Here is a 17660-nt window from a genome sequence, read left to right as displayed (position 1 = left end):
CCAGGTCTGAATCCAGATTGGCAGTCATCGAGTAGGTGGAATTTGTTGATGTGGTGACTTAGCTGCAGTTGCAGACACTTCTCCAGCACTTTAGCTAAGAGAGGAATGTTGGAAATAGGTCTGAAATTGTCTGGGGAGGCTGGATCCAGCGATGGCTTTTTCCGAATGGGGAGGACTTGGCCCTCTTTTAGAGAGTCAGAGATTGTTCCCTGCCAGAGAGAGGAGTTAATTATAGCAGTCCAGCTAGGAATAATGTATTGGGTGGCTGCCGCTAGACAGTTTGAGGGTTTAAGGTGGAAAGGATTTTGGTGACAGAGTCTTCGTCACAGAGTGAGAAGTCGGTCCAGTGTGCTTGATTCTTAGGTGAGGACTGCAGAGGCGGCAAGTGTGGAGGCGGCAGGTCAGGGGGCAGTAGAGAGAGTGAGGCAGAACTAAGTTTGTTACCTAATGTTTTGATTTTGTTTGCAAAAAAAAATTCCTTGGATGAGATTAGAGATTTTGGATTTTCTTTTGATGTTTTGGCCAATTTGTTGGATGGGTATTTGACCAGCTCAAAGAGGTTGCTGGGTCTGTTCTGGGCATTCCCTAGTTCCGCTCTGAAGAATTCTTTTTTTGAGTTGAGGATGTCCTTGTTGTATGTATTTCAGGCCTGGCGGAGAAGTTTTAGGTGGGCAGCAGAGGGGTGCTGTCTCCAGATGCTTTCGGCTTGTCGGAGGGATCTTCTCTCATTGTTGAGGGATCCAGTGAACCATGGGTTTCTATCTTTGACTGGAATTCTTTTTAGTTTTAGAGGGGCTAGGTCATCCAGAATGTTTGACATAATTGCAGAGTAGTGATCATTGAGGTCCCTGACCGATGTGATATTTAGGGGGAGGTCAGATTTGCAGCGAACCTCAAGTTCCTTGTGGTCCAGGTTCTTGGTGTCTCTGACCCAGTGTTTAGGAAGCACCGGTTGTGGTGCCCTTATCTTGTGGGCACCAGGTAGAAGGAAGGCAATGGCGTGGTGGTCAAACCAGTCATAGGGGTCTATAGAGTTAAGCTTGACGGTTGCTTCCTTAGAGATGATCCAGTCAAGAGTTGCCCCTTTTGGGTGGGTTGGGAGTTAACAAGCTTGGGTCAGAGCTCGATTGGCCAGGAGGTCTTTAATCGCGTTGACATGAGGATCCTTGGGATTGTTCCGGTGCAGGTTGAAATCACAGAGGAAAATGTCTTTGCCGTTGGAGGAAATCTTTGCTGTGAGAATTTCCATGAGGTGGTCAGTGAAGGAGTCTTTCATGCCTGGGGGGTGGAAAAAGATGTGCAGGTTGCACAGTTGGGTGGTGTTACTGTAAATTGAGAGGGCTAGTTATTCGCAGGAATCAGTGGTATCCGCCAGAAGCTCCGTGACAAGAGTGCTAGAGCGATAGATGCAGGGGATGCCACCACCTTTCTTGCTATGTTGTCTGTCTAGCCTAGCAATGTTATAGTTGGGTGGGGACTAAGAGGTCCAGGCATGGGGATGAGGAATCATTAAGCCATGATTCTGTTAGAGTTGCTTAGTCGGAATTATTGTTCAGGATGAGAGCAGCGACATCGGCTGCATGCTTTACTGCCTATCCGCAGTTAATTAAGAGACCAGTCAGGGAGGGGATAGAGGGGAGGGAGGGGGTGTCGGGGGTGGGGGTTGGGTCAGACAGGTGTACAGGCTCTAGATTGCTTCTGATCACCCTTTTGTTACAGAGGGGAGCTGATCTGCAGGGCTTGATAGCCACGGTGCGGATGGGATGTTCTGCACTCACGTTGGATAGACAAGGAGTAACTGGGGCTGCATTATGGTATTGGGGAATGTCCAGGATTTCCTTTTCAGTGAGGTCTAGCGTATTTGGTGTGGCGAGGGAGGGGGTGTAGGAGAGGGCGAGGGCTAGGGTTTCCTCCTCCGATAGGTGGCTAGGGTGCTTACGAGAGCGAAGGTGTCTCAAGGATGTCGGTAATGGGTGTTTAGGGAGCTCTACGATAGGAGGGGAAGTGGAATTCAGCTGAGGCTTGAGGCTAATGAAGGAGAGTTCGGCGAGGGGAAGGAGGTTTGTTAGATCCAGGATGGAGAAGTGGATGGTCTGAATTATTTTGGTGGCTCTGAAGTGCAGAGTATCAATATCCATAAGGGGGGCGGTCGAGGTGCTGGAACTGTTAGGATGGACTGTGCTAGGGGCCATAGGAGGGGTATATTGTGTGTTAGTGGGGATAACTTGACCTGCATCAAAAAAAGTCATTGGAGGCGTCTGCCGATAAATTGCCAAAATATTAAAAACCAACAGGAAAAGTGTTTGTTCCCATACATAAACTTTTTCACCTCAGATTTCTTCACCGTTAGTGCCATCTCAAGGCACATATTTTGTCTGTCACGATAGAGCCTACACGTGGCTTCCTACCTACTTTTCAGAAACTTGTTATGTGGCTTTTTTTTTCCCACCGACATATACTGCTCCTTCAGGTCATCACAGAAAAAGACATGGCAGAGAGGTTATTGATTCTAAGGACACAGCAGGACAAGAAGGAGGTGACTTTATCAAAGGGTTACTTCCTTTCTGGGGCCCAATGGCCAATAGCAGAGACATTAGACAGTTAGTTTGTGTTGTTGAGGCTAGCATAAATGTAACTTCTGGAGCCTTGAGTAATTTAACAGCCGAACTTCAGGCGGACCGCCTTATGACTTTGCAGAATAGGATGGTCTTAGACATTGTCCTTGCAGATCGTGGAGGAATTTGTAAATTGATCGGGTCTAGTTGCTGCATTTATATTCCAGATAATGCCCCTACGGTATACCAGGCCATCTCTAAATTGCATGTAATTTCCGAGTCTATACACCAGGACACAGGAGATTGGACTGTGATAGGATGGTTTTGGGGACTACTGTCCACATGGGGATGGAAGGTATTAACCTTCCTTGGAATGGTTTTGGCCATCATTTTTTCGTGTTGTCTTTGTTTACAGTGTGGCCCTGCCATCTGTGGTCTGTGTGCCACCATATGTGTCCCAAGGCCTGTGTCGCAGAAAACAGAGAACATTAAAATGATGTTGCAGCAATAGCTCAACGACCTCATGGCCATTGACATTGACTCAGATTAACTTGAGTACTTTGTGTTTTGCCTGAGTAATTGCAAAAGGAGGCTCTGAGGTTCTTCGGGTTCTGACTTCGTCCCGTATTCGGCTGCCATTTTGTGTCCCGTCGCCATTTTGTGTTGCCCGCAGCATGGCGAACGGAGTGTTTTTGCCTTTTACAGCTGCTACGTGTCTCTTCTGTTAAAAAGTAACCCCCTGCCCTTGTTTACAAAACCGAAGTCAGGGTCTGGCCGAGTTCACTAATCCATGTCGGGGTTAATTGATCCCTGTCTCGACTGACTATTTGGCTTCCCCTATTCTTTCCTTACTTTATCTTATGCGACTGGCCTTCGCTATTCTATCCTTGTATTCTCTTGTTACATAACCATTCTTTGAGGCACACAAATACGTCCTGCCACCTGCAAATTGGATTGTAGGCACTAGCACTGATTGACTTGTGGGGAGGGGTGGCACGCAGAGTCTGAAAGAAGGGCGTATTTGGGATACCTGATAGTTTGTTTTCCAACTTTTCCTATTGGCTAGCTTTGTATGTATTTGGAGTATACGTTGTAAATATGTGTGCTATAAAAGATTGTGCGCCACAGAATAAAGTGGCAGTCTCCTGAGAACCTACTCTGTACTTCTGGGACAACTGTGCTTAGCTGCAGCTAATAAACTTGGTTTTCTATGCCCAACAGAGTGTCTTGTGTCTCTGCCCGACAAGGCAAGTGAACTCGGTGATTTAAGGCGTACCCTGCGCCACCAGGCACATATGGCCCGGTTCTTCAACCTCGGCTAACATTGGGAAATATTACCAAGACATGGCAAAGATGCACTGCAAATATCTTTGCAGCTTGAGGGAAGAGAGTGCAAGGCAACATTCTCTATCACACTTATGATAGAAGCAATAACAAACAAAAAGAGAAAGTCAGTCTTCATGTACAAGATTTTTCAGACTCCACCACAATTGATTGATAGACCACCCAAAAACCCAGTTCTCTGCCCCTTGCAACACAAGTAAGCAAACCACCTCTGCCCTAAAACACTCGTACTTGCTCTAACACTACCAGTTAAACCCACATCTTTCCCACCACCACCACCACCCCCTCCACATCCTTTAACTCATGCACAGCCCAATCAATTACTACCCTTAGAAGCAAACTCACAAAAACGCTCACCACCACCATTACCTAGGCAGAACCCCACAAGAATCCCAAACTTAAATTAACATTTGTAAATATTTGCCACTCTTGCCTGAACAGAAAAACATAAACCTATAGATTTTTTATTGATGTATGCATAATTTGTGAAAATTCCTATTTGCAAATGTAATCTATGTCCTATATTACTCTTTAATGTAAGTGGACAGTAAAGTTTAATTTTTGTTCGATTCTTTGTTAACATTGTAAGCAATTATGGTTTTACGATTTGGTTAAAACATTGGATACATTATGTATATACCTATACTTATCATTTTCAAGCCCAAAAAATAATGAATATTTTTTCTATAAAAAATTTGAAACATTTAATCTTTTAGAACCATTTCATGTTTTATCTAAAGCATATAAAATATAAACAAAGGAAAATATAAAAAAAGCACAATAATTCATAGACAAAATAAAAATTCCAAACTCGTGGTAAAATAATTCAAAGTGGGTGCCAGATTCAAGATTCTCGCTTGGGAGCAAACATTCCTTGGTATACTCTGATGTAGACATAATACGGTTGCTCATTGCCGATCAGACACCCCATGGCAAAGTGTATAGATGGGTTTAGAGAGGAACAAGTAAGTGAGACAAACTGGGAGATAATACAACAGCAGATATGATGGGTTGCACAGGCAGACAAGATGTTATTAAGTAGGCTGCAAGAGTTCATACAGTTTTAATTATTACTAATTCTAGTAGTATCTGAACTTCTCCTTCTGAGTCCAGGATATCTTGAAAGATTGATTTCTGAATCTGTTTGATTGCCATTAAGGCGTCCTTGAGAGCAATCAGTGAGACATATCCAGAGTGGCCAACATGTAAGACTTCAGAATGTCAGGGGTAAAAGTGTCCCTCAAATACAGGTCTTGTTCTGAGTAGGCACTTACAGGAGAAGACAGGGGAGCACTAAGTTCAGTAGGAGGCGTCAGTGGTATTTGGGCATCATGTGTTAAGTAGGTACAAGGGCGCAGACCCAAATTGTGGTTGGGCCTGTTATTCAGATACCACTTGTTCTTCTTCCTCAATGTCAGTAGGGGTCCAATAGCAGCTCGTAACTGCCTTGTGGTGTGCACATCCTCCACCCTCATAGTTGACTCTATATCCTGTGCCATGAGTACTTTGACAAGCAGTGGGTTTGCCTCTACGCAGGCGCACTCTCCCTGCTAGTATTAGACTCCTTGCCATCACTGGTTGTGTATAGCTTTTGTGCCCAACTTGTAGTAAAGAATCTTGCTGTTTCCCCGGGTCCTACTGCAATGTTCATTGACCAGTTCTGTCTGCTGAAAAAAAATGAGTACCATTAAATTATAAATATGTATGTCCAAAATTTCATATCTATTCCAGATTCAATTTCTAAGAAATGTTTTATAGCTAAATACAATAAATTATCATATCACTAACTTAAAAATGTTCATTCGTTTATAATATATTTATTAAATGTCAGTCAAACAATATCGTTTTGAAATGAGTAAAACAAGATCCAATCTTAACTGCATGACACATTTTTTTCAAAGATACATTTATGGATAATAAAATCATGTCCTAAAATATTGAAATGAACTTCATTATGCTGACATTCTAATAAATAAGTGCTATAACATTATTCATTAATAGGGTTATTGGAAATATGATAATATTACAATAATACATGTTTTCCTCACTTTTGAAAAACAAGCTTTTTTGGAATGGGTTCTAGAAAGTGTTAGAGTCTGGTTTACAGAAACTTAATTGTATACATGTCAGGCTTACATAAACATATTTTCACACAAAAGAAATGTTACATACACCGATAAGGGTTACTTATGTGGCAGAAATACATTACTGAAATATTTTTTGTTGAAGAAAATCAGCTCAATTATGTCACTTTTAGGATGATGAGTTTATACACAAATATTCAACAGTTAAAAAATAGCAAAGGAAACTGTTCATTCCATTCAGACTTTAAATAACATAGGTTAGAGGCAACATGTACCATTAGAACAAATTTAAGGCTGGATACATAACTGATCAAACTTTTACAACTCATTTACTATTATTAACATTAAAATATAATACAAAATCTAGCCAGGTTGCTCTCAGGACCTTCCTGTACAGGTATGTTAACTGGGAGGGTTGAGAATGACACTAGGAGAAAACATAAACTATGGCCTGGGCCTTAATACTGGCCCAGCAACTAAGGTATTACCAGCACTAGCGTCACTCCTTCTTATGCCAGGCGTTGACACCCACAGCACTGCAGCATGTGCAGAAGGTCCTCCAAAAGTGGACTTGTGTCACATTTCTGAGCTGGCTATCTGGAACCCCATAAAGTTGAGGATAAATATGTAGGGTCCTACCACAAATAACTTGCAGTTCTTCATCAGTAGAATTGGGACCCTGTCATCTGATGTATCAGCAACATTGGAAGTTTGGATTTGTAAAAGAGCGTCACTCTGGAGGAGAATGTTGTTCTGTTGAAAGGATGCCTCTGAATGAATAGAAAATTATGGACTTTTGTTCCTATATGTACATTCTTTTTTGTTGTGGAAGGCAGTGATATCAACCTAACTTTGGAGCCTCTGCCCTGCATGCAGATGGGGACTATCATGCAGATGGGGTCACCTCCACTTGTGGGAAAGAAACTTTTTTTGCATATGGGAGGGAGTAAAAGCATTGGATGAACACAAAGACTGTCACAGTGAGTCATTGGGTACATGATTGAAGTTGCAATCTCTTAATCTGAGTATGCGTTAATCATTGACTGTATTATATGAGTTAACGTAGGTAAGTGCTGTACGGTAAAAGTGTAAGAAGATAGTGAAAGTGAAGTGCAAGTGCTCAAGTAAATAAAGCATTACATGTATGTTTGTGATAATATGTTAACTTTATAGTGTCATAGTAGGACGGTATATATGGACAGTGTGATAGTACTATTCATCATTAACAGGACACTGTTCAGACACAGAAATGCAGCAACCAGTAAAATATGAGTTATCTAGTGGATCTTACACCAGTGTGCCCTGGGTTCGATTCTCTACACTATGTCGGGTTGCTGGCTGTGGGTAGATATTGGCTATGTCAATATATAAGCCCAGGCACTTAACCGTCTTGGACCACATACAACAGGCTGCAACAATCTTGCACACAACTTTTGGGGAGTACAACAGTACCCCCAAATGGTTGATTCATCTGGATCGCAACTTAGGGATAGCAAAAATGCATTTGATAATGGCTCCGCCTGAAGCTGAACTCTGACAAGATTGAGGTCCTCATCCTTGGCTCCACACCCTCAGCCTGGGATGACTCCTGGTGGCCAACCTCCCTGGGAGCAACATCGACACCCACCACCACGCATGCAACCTGGGGTTCAACCTCGAGTCCACTCTCTCCATGGCCAAGCAAGTTAACACTGTCTTACCCTCCTGTTTCAACACCCTCCGCATGCTCCACAAGATCTAGAGATGGATCCCCCATCAAGAAGGGCAGTCACCCAAGCCCTTGTCAGCAGCAGATAGGACTACGGAAATGCCATCTACGCTGGACCCTCAGCCAAACTCCTAAAAGGTCTAAAACGCATACAGAGCGCCTCAGCACAACTGATCCTCGACATCTTTCACCACAGCTACATCACACCCCACCTAAGAAACCAGCACTGGCTCCCGTCAACAAAAGGATCACCTTCAAGCTCCTCACCAACGCACACATGGTGATCCACAGCACCGGACCAGCATACCGCAAAAGTCGACTCACCTTCTATACCCTGAACCCCATACTCTGCTCTGCCGACATTGCACTCGCAACCATCCCTCGCATCCGAAGAGTGACCACCGGCATCGGATTGTTCTCCTACCTCACCACAAAGACCTGGAACACCCTCCCCATCCACCTGCGGCAGACCCAAGACCTACTTACCTTCAGGAGGCTACTCAAGAACTGGCTATTCTGGCAGTCGCAGCACCCTACCCCTCCCCCCCAGTGCCTTGAGACACTAACGGGTGGCTAGTGCACTTTATAAAAGCTCTGATTGATTGATTGATGTTCTTTGTGTGCCTATTGTATCTCTTTTGTAGTTGTGTGGTTGGATGTCTGTAGGGTGTAGATGGTAAGAGAGAAAGCATACCTGGCATCTCCTGCAACAACGATGTGATATTACTCAAAAAGCTGGTCTAGTCTTAATGTCTCCAAACCTGCAGTGATTGTCAGAGTAATATGTGTCTGTTGTGTTGTAGTGAATAATGAGTGAGTATATATGAGATACCACCCTCAGATTCACATGTAACCCCAGTGTGAGATGATGTTATGTGCCAGTGAGTCACATGACATTGAAATCCCCAGTAACAAACAGACTTGCAGGAAGTGACTGACAAAAGATGTACCTGTTGTGTTTGCTTCCAGCAAAGTCTACATGCAAATCAGTGAAGCAGCCCCTTGCATCGCAGACAGCTTGCATGTTGAAGGATTGCCCGCAGTGTCTGTTGCTGAAAAGGGATGCTGTGCGGTGAAGTGCCTGACCTGCCAAAAGGGTCCAATTAATGACACCAACCTCATGAAGGACGAAGGAACAGGCATAGCATTCCCTTGCAACTCTTTGTGGCATGGCAATAAACGTGGGCAATATTCCACTACTGCATCTCAGCACCTGATGCGAACATCCAGATTAGCTTGTCTGTGAGATGCTTATATGTCACTGTTTACCTCCTGGAGCAATCAGGTGGCAAGGTAATAAAGTGAAACCAATATTTTACATAGGCTCCAGCTCCCAGTTTGCAAACTTTGTCAAGTATCACTTCAGGTGAGAAGCAATATCCACCAATGATTGCTTCTTTGCCCATGCACAGGTGTTAAACCTTTTCCTGTAAATCTTCTCTCACCTTCACTTCACCAGAGTAGTGAAGGCGGAGAAAGTGTGTGCATGTGTGAGTTATTTCTTTATGGTCAGCCTGTATGTGTTGACAGATGTAATATATTTCTCCTGCAAAAGGGTGGGAAATCCAGACTCATCGCTACTTTCAGTAGCAGGTGTCTATTAAGTTTCATTAACCTTGTTATAACATCTAAAATTATTTATTAGATAAGACATTTTTATTGGAAATACAAAAAACAAATTCCTTTTATTTTCATATATGGTTTTACTGTTATTTAGTGCCTCCATTATTTTCTTATGGGAGCTTCAGTACCTACGAGTGGCAATACGTAGTGCTGGACTTACTCCAAGGATTGGCTGGAGTACATTTACTAAAGTTATGTGCCCTTTCAGGCTGTAATAATGTTAGAAGTGCAGTTTGTTAATAGCAACTGTCTTACTCTTTTGTGAATGTGTTTTATTATTTGCTTGTCCCCCAAGCTCCGCCTCAACCCCTCAACTTTTTAGGAGTAAGTAACCCCTATTTTCCAATCCCTCCCTGTGTCCCTCTCACATTTACTACCAAAATGTATGTGTATGGATGCAGATATTTTCACACACAAGCAGTGATCTCTCTCTCTCTCTCAGAAAAACAGGTTAGGCGGAGGTGGCGTTTACTGCACTTGGTCTGCGAATAGCGGGGCATATTACCAACAACTAGCGATAATTATCGCTATGTTTGCTTAGCGGTAATATTTTTATCGCCGAGCTGCGGCGATTTTTATCACTTAGGAACCTTGCTATTATCAAGGTTTATCTCCTAAGCGATAAAAATCGGCCGAAATGCATGAATATCGCTGAAAAGTCAGCGATATTCATGCATTACCGAGCTAATGCTCTTAGCCATGTTATCCACCTACCATTGGATAACATGGCTAAGAACTGCTCAGGGGCAGGTGTTAGCTATTGGAGATATTCACGCGTAGCGCGAATATCTCCAAAAGTTGGTAATAGGAGATAGCGATGTTAGCGACTGTTTTCAGTCGCTAACATCTTGGCACGCCCACTTTGCATGTCATTAGTGATACTTTTCACTGACATGCAAAGCGGGGCCCAAGATGGTCGCTATCTCCTACTAGCTATCGCTAACTGGTGTTAGCGACAGCTAGGTAATAGGGAGATAATTTTATCTCCGCTTTCTTGGCTTTTAAAGCCAAAAAAGAGGAGATAAACCTCCTTGATAATATGCCCCAGCATTTTGTAGTAAGCGAGTAGAACTATTGTAATACCACCAAACGCACTACAAATTGCAGTTGGCTGAAGCCTTGCTCGAGACATTTGCACTACAACCTAGGGGAATTATCTACAAGCCCCTTGCACCTCCTGTACATCACATTTTCCCATGTTAAAAGTGACACACTGGCAGCCACTATTTTTAATGACCTTTGAACAGAAGGTCTTCCCTTAAGTTCGATTTTTACGTGAAATATTAGCAGGTGATTTTCACAGTATTTTACGAAGATGTCACAAAATATTGCAAGAGAAACATCGACATTTCGGAAACGCCTAAATATAAACGATTGTTACTGAAATGTAACATATCTTTACAGCATAGCTTACCAAGGCATGTAAGAGCGGCAAAGTGTGAGCATAACATCCTGAAACCACTGAAGCCTCACTTCGGCTTCCCTTTGTTTGGAAAAGGTATGTAGACATGTTTCCAAGACGTTCATTTCTACTGTGATTTGATCTTTTGTTGCCTATGGTGCAATTTTATTGATACAGAATTGTATTGTGTGAGTGTAATACAAAGATACATCACTGTTGTGCATAAAATACTCGCAGTGGATTCCATATAGTTGAGGGTACTTAGGCATTTTGCTTTTTTGCTGTGAGCTTTTTAAAGTTATCACGTTCAAGCATTTGAAATACAATGAGATGCTTAAAAAAGATGCGAACGTCCTCCTAAAAGGTCCCCAGCAATCACCAACAAAAGAAGATTCTAGAAATATCCTAATTAAGAGGCTTTCCCTGACATGTAGTGTGGTGTTTTAGGTGATCACTCCTCTAATAACATGTTCAGCCAGGATTTCTGTAAAAGAGCAGTTATGCACACTTTAAATAGAGGGCAGTAAAAGAATGTTCTGAATAGCAACTTAAGATATCTCCAATTATTGTGTCTGAAATTCTTACTTTTCCTAAAGACGAAGAGGGAAATAGTCCAACTAAATTACAAAACACCTAGGAAGGTGGGGCCAACTTGACATGGGAGCTTTAAGCCATCTTGAGAATTTCCTTGGTGAAAATAGCTTTGCATTGCTAGATTTCGTTAATGAGGTATGCTTTACAAGGCACACAGTACCAATTAAATACTATTTAAGTCAAAAATAGTTCCATTAAACTACCTTGCCACTGTAGACATTCCTTAAACCATAGCCTGATGTTTATTTACAACACCAGAAATAGTTAAAACTGGTCACCTCAGATGTTTGTTCAGCTTTTAATGATGTCATCCAGCCTGAAATAAGTCAGATTGAGCACCTACAGAGAGTTGCCTAACTTCAGACTTTTAGTTTTCAACCAGTCAGAGAAAAAGACCCATGGTATAATGGAAATGCATTAGTCAAGCCTTCATGGATCATATTCAACGATCACACCTTTCCGTACCAAACTATGTATCCGCATGTGTCCTTTTGACTGCACTTTTTACAACAATGGTCTAACTGGGTTATACGTCCCTACAGCAATCCTACCTGGAGGGGGGCAACCCTTGTTTTCCATGACCTTCAGCAGTGTGCAGTAGGTGCTGGCCACTGTTTCCAGCATTCAGTGAAATCCTGCACCCAACCCAACATGTGTGATTGCAATATGTCCTTACTTTAGGGAGGATTTTGTATTTTGGGATGTTTTCATATTTTAAAGTTACAGTGGCCAACCATGGAAATTTTTTATTAATGTTTCTCTTTCTTTTCTGCCCCAAATCTTGGGTTCTGATCACTGCATCACACAGTGGTTTTGCATCAGATGCAGCACAGTGCAAAGATTTTGAGGTATAGATTACTTTTTTGCTCTTCATGCTGCATCATTTCTCCAGAAACACTTGGTAGTGTTTTGACTTCCTCTCGTTCAGAATTCGAACTCTCATGCTGGTACCACAAGTATTTCCTCCCATGATCCATTTGAGATGTTTATTTATCGTCGACTTGCCTCTATGCCTAAAGCACAACTTCTGATCACAAAGCGTGCAGGTGATCGTCTTGGCATTCAGCTTCTTCTTGCCTGGGGGATAGCTGAAGAACTCCAAATCTGTTGGATTACTGGGGTTCTTCTCCCGAGTGCAGATGGCCTCTTCCTGTGCAGGTGCATAAATAAATGTGGAAGAAGACCCTGCATTTTCTTCTTGTGCATTGTCTTTCAAACCTCAGCGCTGGAAATATCCACCCACATCAAATCTCCAACTTTTCCCATAATATTGAATGTACATCCTGTTTTGCTTTGTTTGGGTAATGGTGTATATAGTACAGATCTCAACATTTTTGTTTTGAGTTTGATCGGACAGGGAATATGTGGAGCTAAGTGATTTCTGGTTGCACTGATCTGTAGTCTAGGGAACTGCCTTGTTGGAGTGAGGTACATCCACTGCCGCTAAAGGGGGTTAAAGAGAGGATACCTGCATGCCCCTACTGCCCCACAGGGACCAGAGACTGATGGTGTCAGACTTTTTCTAATTTAGTGAGTCCTTCTTGGGCTTCACTGGGTGTGTTGAATGCTGACTGAAAAGTTTTTCTTTTTTCTTGTCAGTATTTTTCTTCTACAATAAGATAGGAGGTTAGTTGTTAGTGAAAGGGAGTAGTACATGGTCGTCCAAGACTGGGCACTTTGACATTACACCTGGGCAGATTTCAAGTTAGGGGTTCAGTATCTGCCCATGAGGACGGGATGGGGGAGGGGACACCCTAGAGATAAGGAAGAGACTGTATATTGTTAGTTTTAGGACAACCACTCTGTAGTTGGAGGACCTTACTGGGAAGTGCAATACTGATTGTTTGAGTGCAAGACTTGTTCAAAGACATATACTTGATCAACCATATGGCTCTTTCAGTTCTTTGTGATGTAGAATGAATAGAATCTTGATTACTGGGAATATCTAAGGGCTTAATAACTGTCCCAGGAGATATCAGGTAAACTCATACCTCAGCAGATACAAGGTTCAGCTGGCACTCCTCCAAGAAACCCACTGGCTTCAAACGGAAGTTAAGAAGTTAACTAAAAGGTGGAGGTGACACATGCTTGCGGCCACATTCTAGAACTACATGTGGTATGTCGTTACTGTTACTTTGATTATTTAGAATCATTCATTTAGAATTCTGTTAAGTCATTAGGACTCTGTTTGTGGTCAGTTGATGTCTGTTTCCTTATCCTTCAACTCCTGATGCAGGGGGCTCCTCTTATCTGCAATACTTTAAATAAATAGAAGATTTGTCTGGAATCTACTGAGTTTATGTCGTGCTTGGCGTTCCCCTCCACTACACTACGCTAGAGGGGTGGTAACGTGGATAGTGGCTGAGGTCCTCTTTTCGGAAAGGGTAGTTATTACTGATGATCTGGGTAGATATGTTTTTGTTGTGGGCCTGATTGATGGATTTGTCACTCACTTTGTGAGCACTAACAGGCCCAATGTTTTCCCCAAAGTGATGAATTGGATTGCTTTGTATATGCATGCATGATTAATATGGGTGGGCGATTTTATTTGTGTCTTGGTCTGGACAGCAGACAAACAACCTTTGAGACCGGGTCTAAAGCCTAACATGGAGGGCACATTGCAAAGAGTGATGGAGAACTTGAACTTATTGGAAGTCTGGCGACATCAGCACCCAACAAATAAAATATTATCTTGCTACTTACATATGCATGATGTACACAGTTGATTGGACGAGGTGTTCAGCCAAAGGGAGAAGCTTGACACTTTTCAACATTTAGCTTATCTTAACCAGTATATCTCAGACCATGCACCCTTTCTCATCATATCAGAACCTTGATTGCTTATAGAAAAATCCTGCTAAGATAATTTCAGATAGAAGCATTGCAAGGTGCTGCATTTCTGGGGCATGTTAAAGAATTCACTTCATCAATTTTTTTCAACACAACCAGGGTTACACAGATTTCAGAGGATGGGAGGCTTACAAAGTAGCCCTGAGGTGAAAGTGGCTCGCTCAAGCGTGTGGGGTGCTCATGCAATTAGAGCAGACGACTGAATTTGAGAACAAAAAAACACTACTAGACAAACACACTGATAAGAATCATGATGAATGTCAATGACTGGTTGATGTGAAGAGGCAAATTGAGGAGACTTATACTACACTGGAAAACTATACCTGCACACAATATTGGGAAAATACTTTTTTCGGGAAGGGGACAAGTCACGAAAAATGTTGTCTTGGTTACTAAAAAGGAAGACACCGCATACAGACATAGTAACACTGTTTAGGGGGGTGGAGAAGGCAGGGCTGACATTGTAGGTAACAATCAGATAAATTTTGCATGCGCAGAGTATATGCAGAAGAAGTTTGACCAGTCTTACTCTTAGTCTCCAAAGACCTTCTGAATGAATACCTTCACAGGATTGATTTGCCTAAGCTCTATAGAGTCCAGCAACATCCTCTGGACAGTCTGCTTGCACTGCAAGTACAGAACGATGCACTGGCTGAGATGACCTGGGGAGGATCGTAGCAAATAATGGTTCTCCTGGTAAAATATATCAAGCGTTGCCCCATTATTCCTTGTGAACTTGTTAGAAGTTTTCCTGGAAGTAAAGGAGAAAGGGGTACTAAGCAGACAGTAAGCAGTGATGGTCCTGATTCCTTTTTTAAAATTTTATTTGTATTAATGTGTTTCCCCCTTTCATGCAAGGAATGCACAGTTATGTTTTCAAAGAGACATACACATTGAGCAGCAGAAAAAAAAGAAAAAAACTTCGAATAGACATTAAGCACAAACAATAATAATACAAACTATAAAAAAGATGAGTTAAAGCAACCTAAGTTAAATCACAAAACAAAATAATAAATAACATTTCTCAATAGCTTTTAGACCATATACCAGCCCCTATTTACACTTGAATCTAGTCAGTTATATCAGACCAGATCTTGGCTCCATTGCGCTCTTCCTCCTCCCCTTGGTCTTATAGATTGCTAGTTCCAAATTATACATAGCTAGTAGTCTTGAGCGCCACCACGAAAATGTCAGTGGGTCAGGACTAATCAAGTCCTTAGTAATGTAGGCCCCTAACACTGCCATACAAATAAACAAAAAAGATACCATGCACTTTGATCTAGTCTGTGCAAAGGTATCCTCACAAACCCCTATCAAAACCAATTCCCTACTTATACACACGGGGGATCCCATTATTATTCCTAAAAATCGCTCAATTGCATTGAATAACTCCCCTAATTTAGGACACAAAAAATAAATATGAACTGCGTGTGCTGCATATAAACCGCATCTATTACATTTAGTCCCGGCGGATGTCCCCCCTTTTGAAATCTTCCTTGGGGTATAGTACATGTCATATATAGCCAGATAATGCTGAGTACGCATCCTCCCAGTCATCAAAACTTGATTTGTGAGCTTTAAAGATTCCATGATATTAACACCCTCTTGCCCTAATTGCATTACCCATTTTCCTTGACAAACATAAACTTCATCTGGATATGTCTCTATTAGATGTGCATAAAATTGACCAATGGGCGTTTTCATTCTTTCAATAACCGGGATCCTACCAAGTTTTTGTTCAAATCCAGGTCCTTGCTTATTAAAATAACTAAGGATTTAAAGAAATTTTAAAAATCATGTTTAGCCAAACCAAGTTTTAATTGTAATACTAAAAATGTTACCAACCGTCCATCATCACACAGATCCCCTAAACAGTGAATTTCTTTTAAGCTCCATCTATTGGACACTTGATCACGAAAGATTGTTGGGAGTAGCCCTGGAACTGAGAATGGAGTGTATGCCTTCAACTTAGAAACACATAGTTGCTGCTTGGCCCTGATTCCTCAAGAAGAATGGAACCCAACAAGTCTCTATTTTCATTGTTTAACACAGATGTCAAGTTGTCAAATTTTTGTCTATAGCTAGTAGTCTTGAGCGCCACCACGAAAATGTCAGTGGGTCAGGACTAATCAAGTCCTTAGTAATGCAGGCCCGTACCACTGCCATACAAATACACAAAAAAGATACCATGCACCTTGATCTAGTCTGTGCAAAGGTATCCTCACAAACCCCTATCAAAACCAATTCCCTAATAAAAATACACGGGGGATCCCATTATTATTCCTAAAAATCGCTCAATTGCATGGAATAACTATCCCTAATTTAGGACACAAAAAATAAATATGAACTGCGTGTGCTGCATATAAACCGCATCTATTACATTTAGTCCCGGCGGATGACCCCCCTTTTGAAATCTTCCTTGGGGTATAGTACGTGTCATATATAGCCAGATAATGCTGAGTATGCATCCTCCCAGTCATCAAAACTTGATTTGTGAGCTTTAAAGATTCCATGATATTAACACCCTCTTGCCCTAATTGCATTACCCATTTTCCTTGACATACATAAACTTCTTCTGGATATGTCTCTATTAGATGTGCATAAAATTGACCAATGGGTGTTTTCATTCTTTCAATAACCAGGATCCTACCAAGTTTTTGTTCATATCCAGGTCCTTGCTTATTAAAATAACTAAGGATTTAAAGAAATTTTTAAAATCATGTTTAGCCAAACCAAGTTTTAATTGTAATACTAAAAATGTAACCAACCGTCCATCATCACACAGATCCCCTAAACAGTGAATTCCTTTTAAGCTCCATCTATTGGACACTTGATCACGAAAGATTGTTGGGAGTAGCCCTGGAACTGAGAATGGAGTGTATGCCTTCAACTTAGAAACACATAGTTGCTGCTTGGCCCTGATTCCTCAAGAAGAATAGAACCCAACAAGTCTCTATTTTCATTGTTTAACACAGATGTCAAGTTGTCAAATTTTTGTGTAATGTTTTAGCTAATAAACTTTTATGGGTAATAATGATGCTGGTACACCTGGATCGGACGGGTTTTATCTCGGGGAGAAACATAATATAAAATATCAGATGCGTGAATTACATCTTGCACATGCTCTCTGTCTTGGAGAAGATTTCACTGTCACTGCTCTGGATTTCGAACCCCCCTTTGAAAATGTCTGGTGACAGTCCATATGGGCGGTCCTGCAACAAATGAACTTTGGGTATAATTATACAACCCAGGTGCAATTTTTATATATTAACAATGTGGCAAGAATGCTCACAGGAGGGTTGTGTCTGACCCCAGGAGCCTAGGAAGAGGAACGAGTTATCAAACAGGGGTTGACCCAGTTTAGTCAAAGGACCTGGGTATTTGATAGTATAGAAAACAGTTGGTCCTCGACATATATTTAACATATAAAACAATTATTGCATTTGGTTAAGTTAATCTTCATCAAACCCAGACTGAATCTGTATAGTTGGTTCAATAGG

The sequence above is a fragment of the Lissotriton vulgaris genome, chromosome 4_1, assembly GCF_964263255.1.
Source record: "Lissotriton vulgaris chromosome 4_1, aLisVul1.2, whole genome shotgun sequence".
Classification (NCBI taxonomy): Eukaryota; Metazoa; Chordata; class Amphibia; order Caudata; family Salamandridae; genus Lissotriton; species Lissotriton vulgaris.
The sequence above is the reverse complement of the archived record's forward strand: the minus strand, read 5'-3'. Positions refer to the sequence as shown.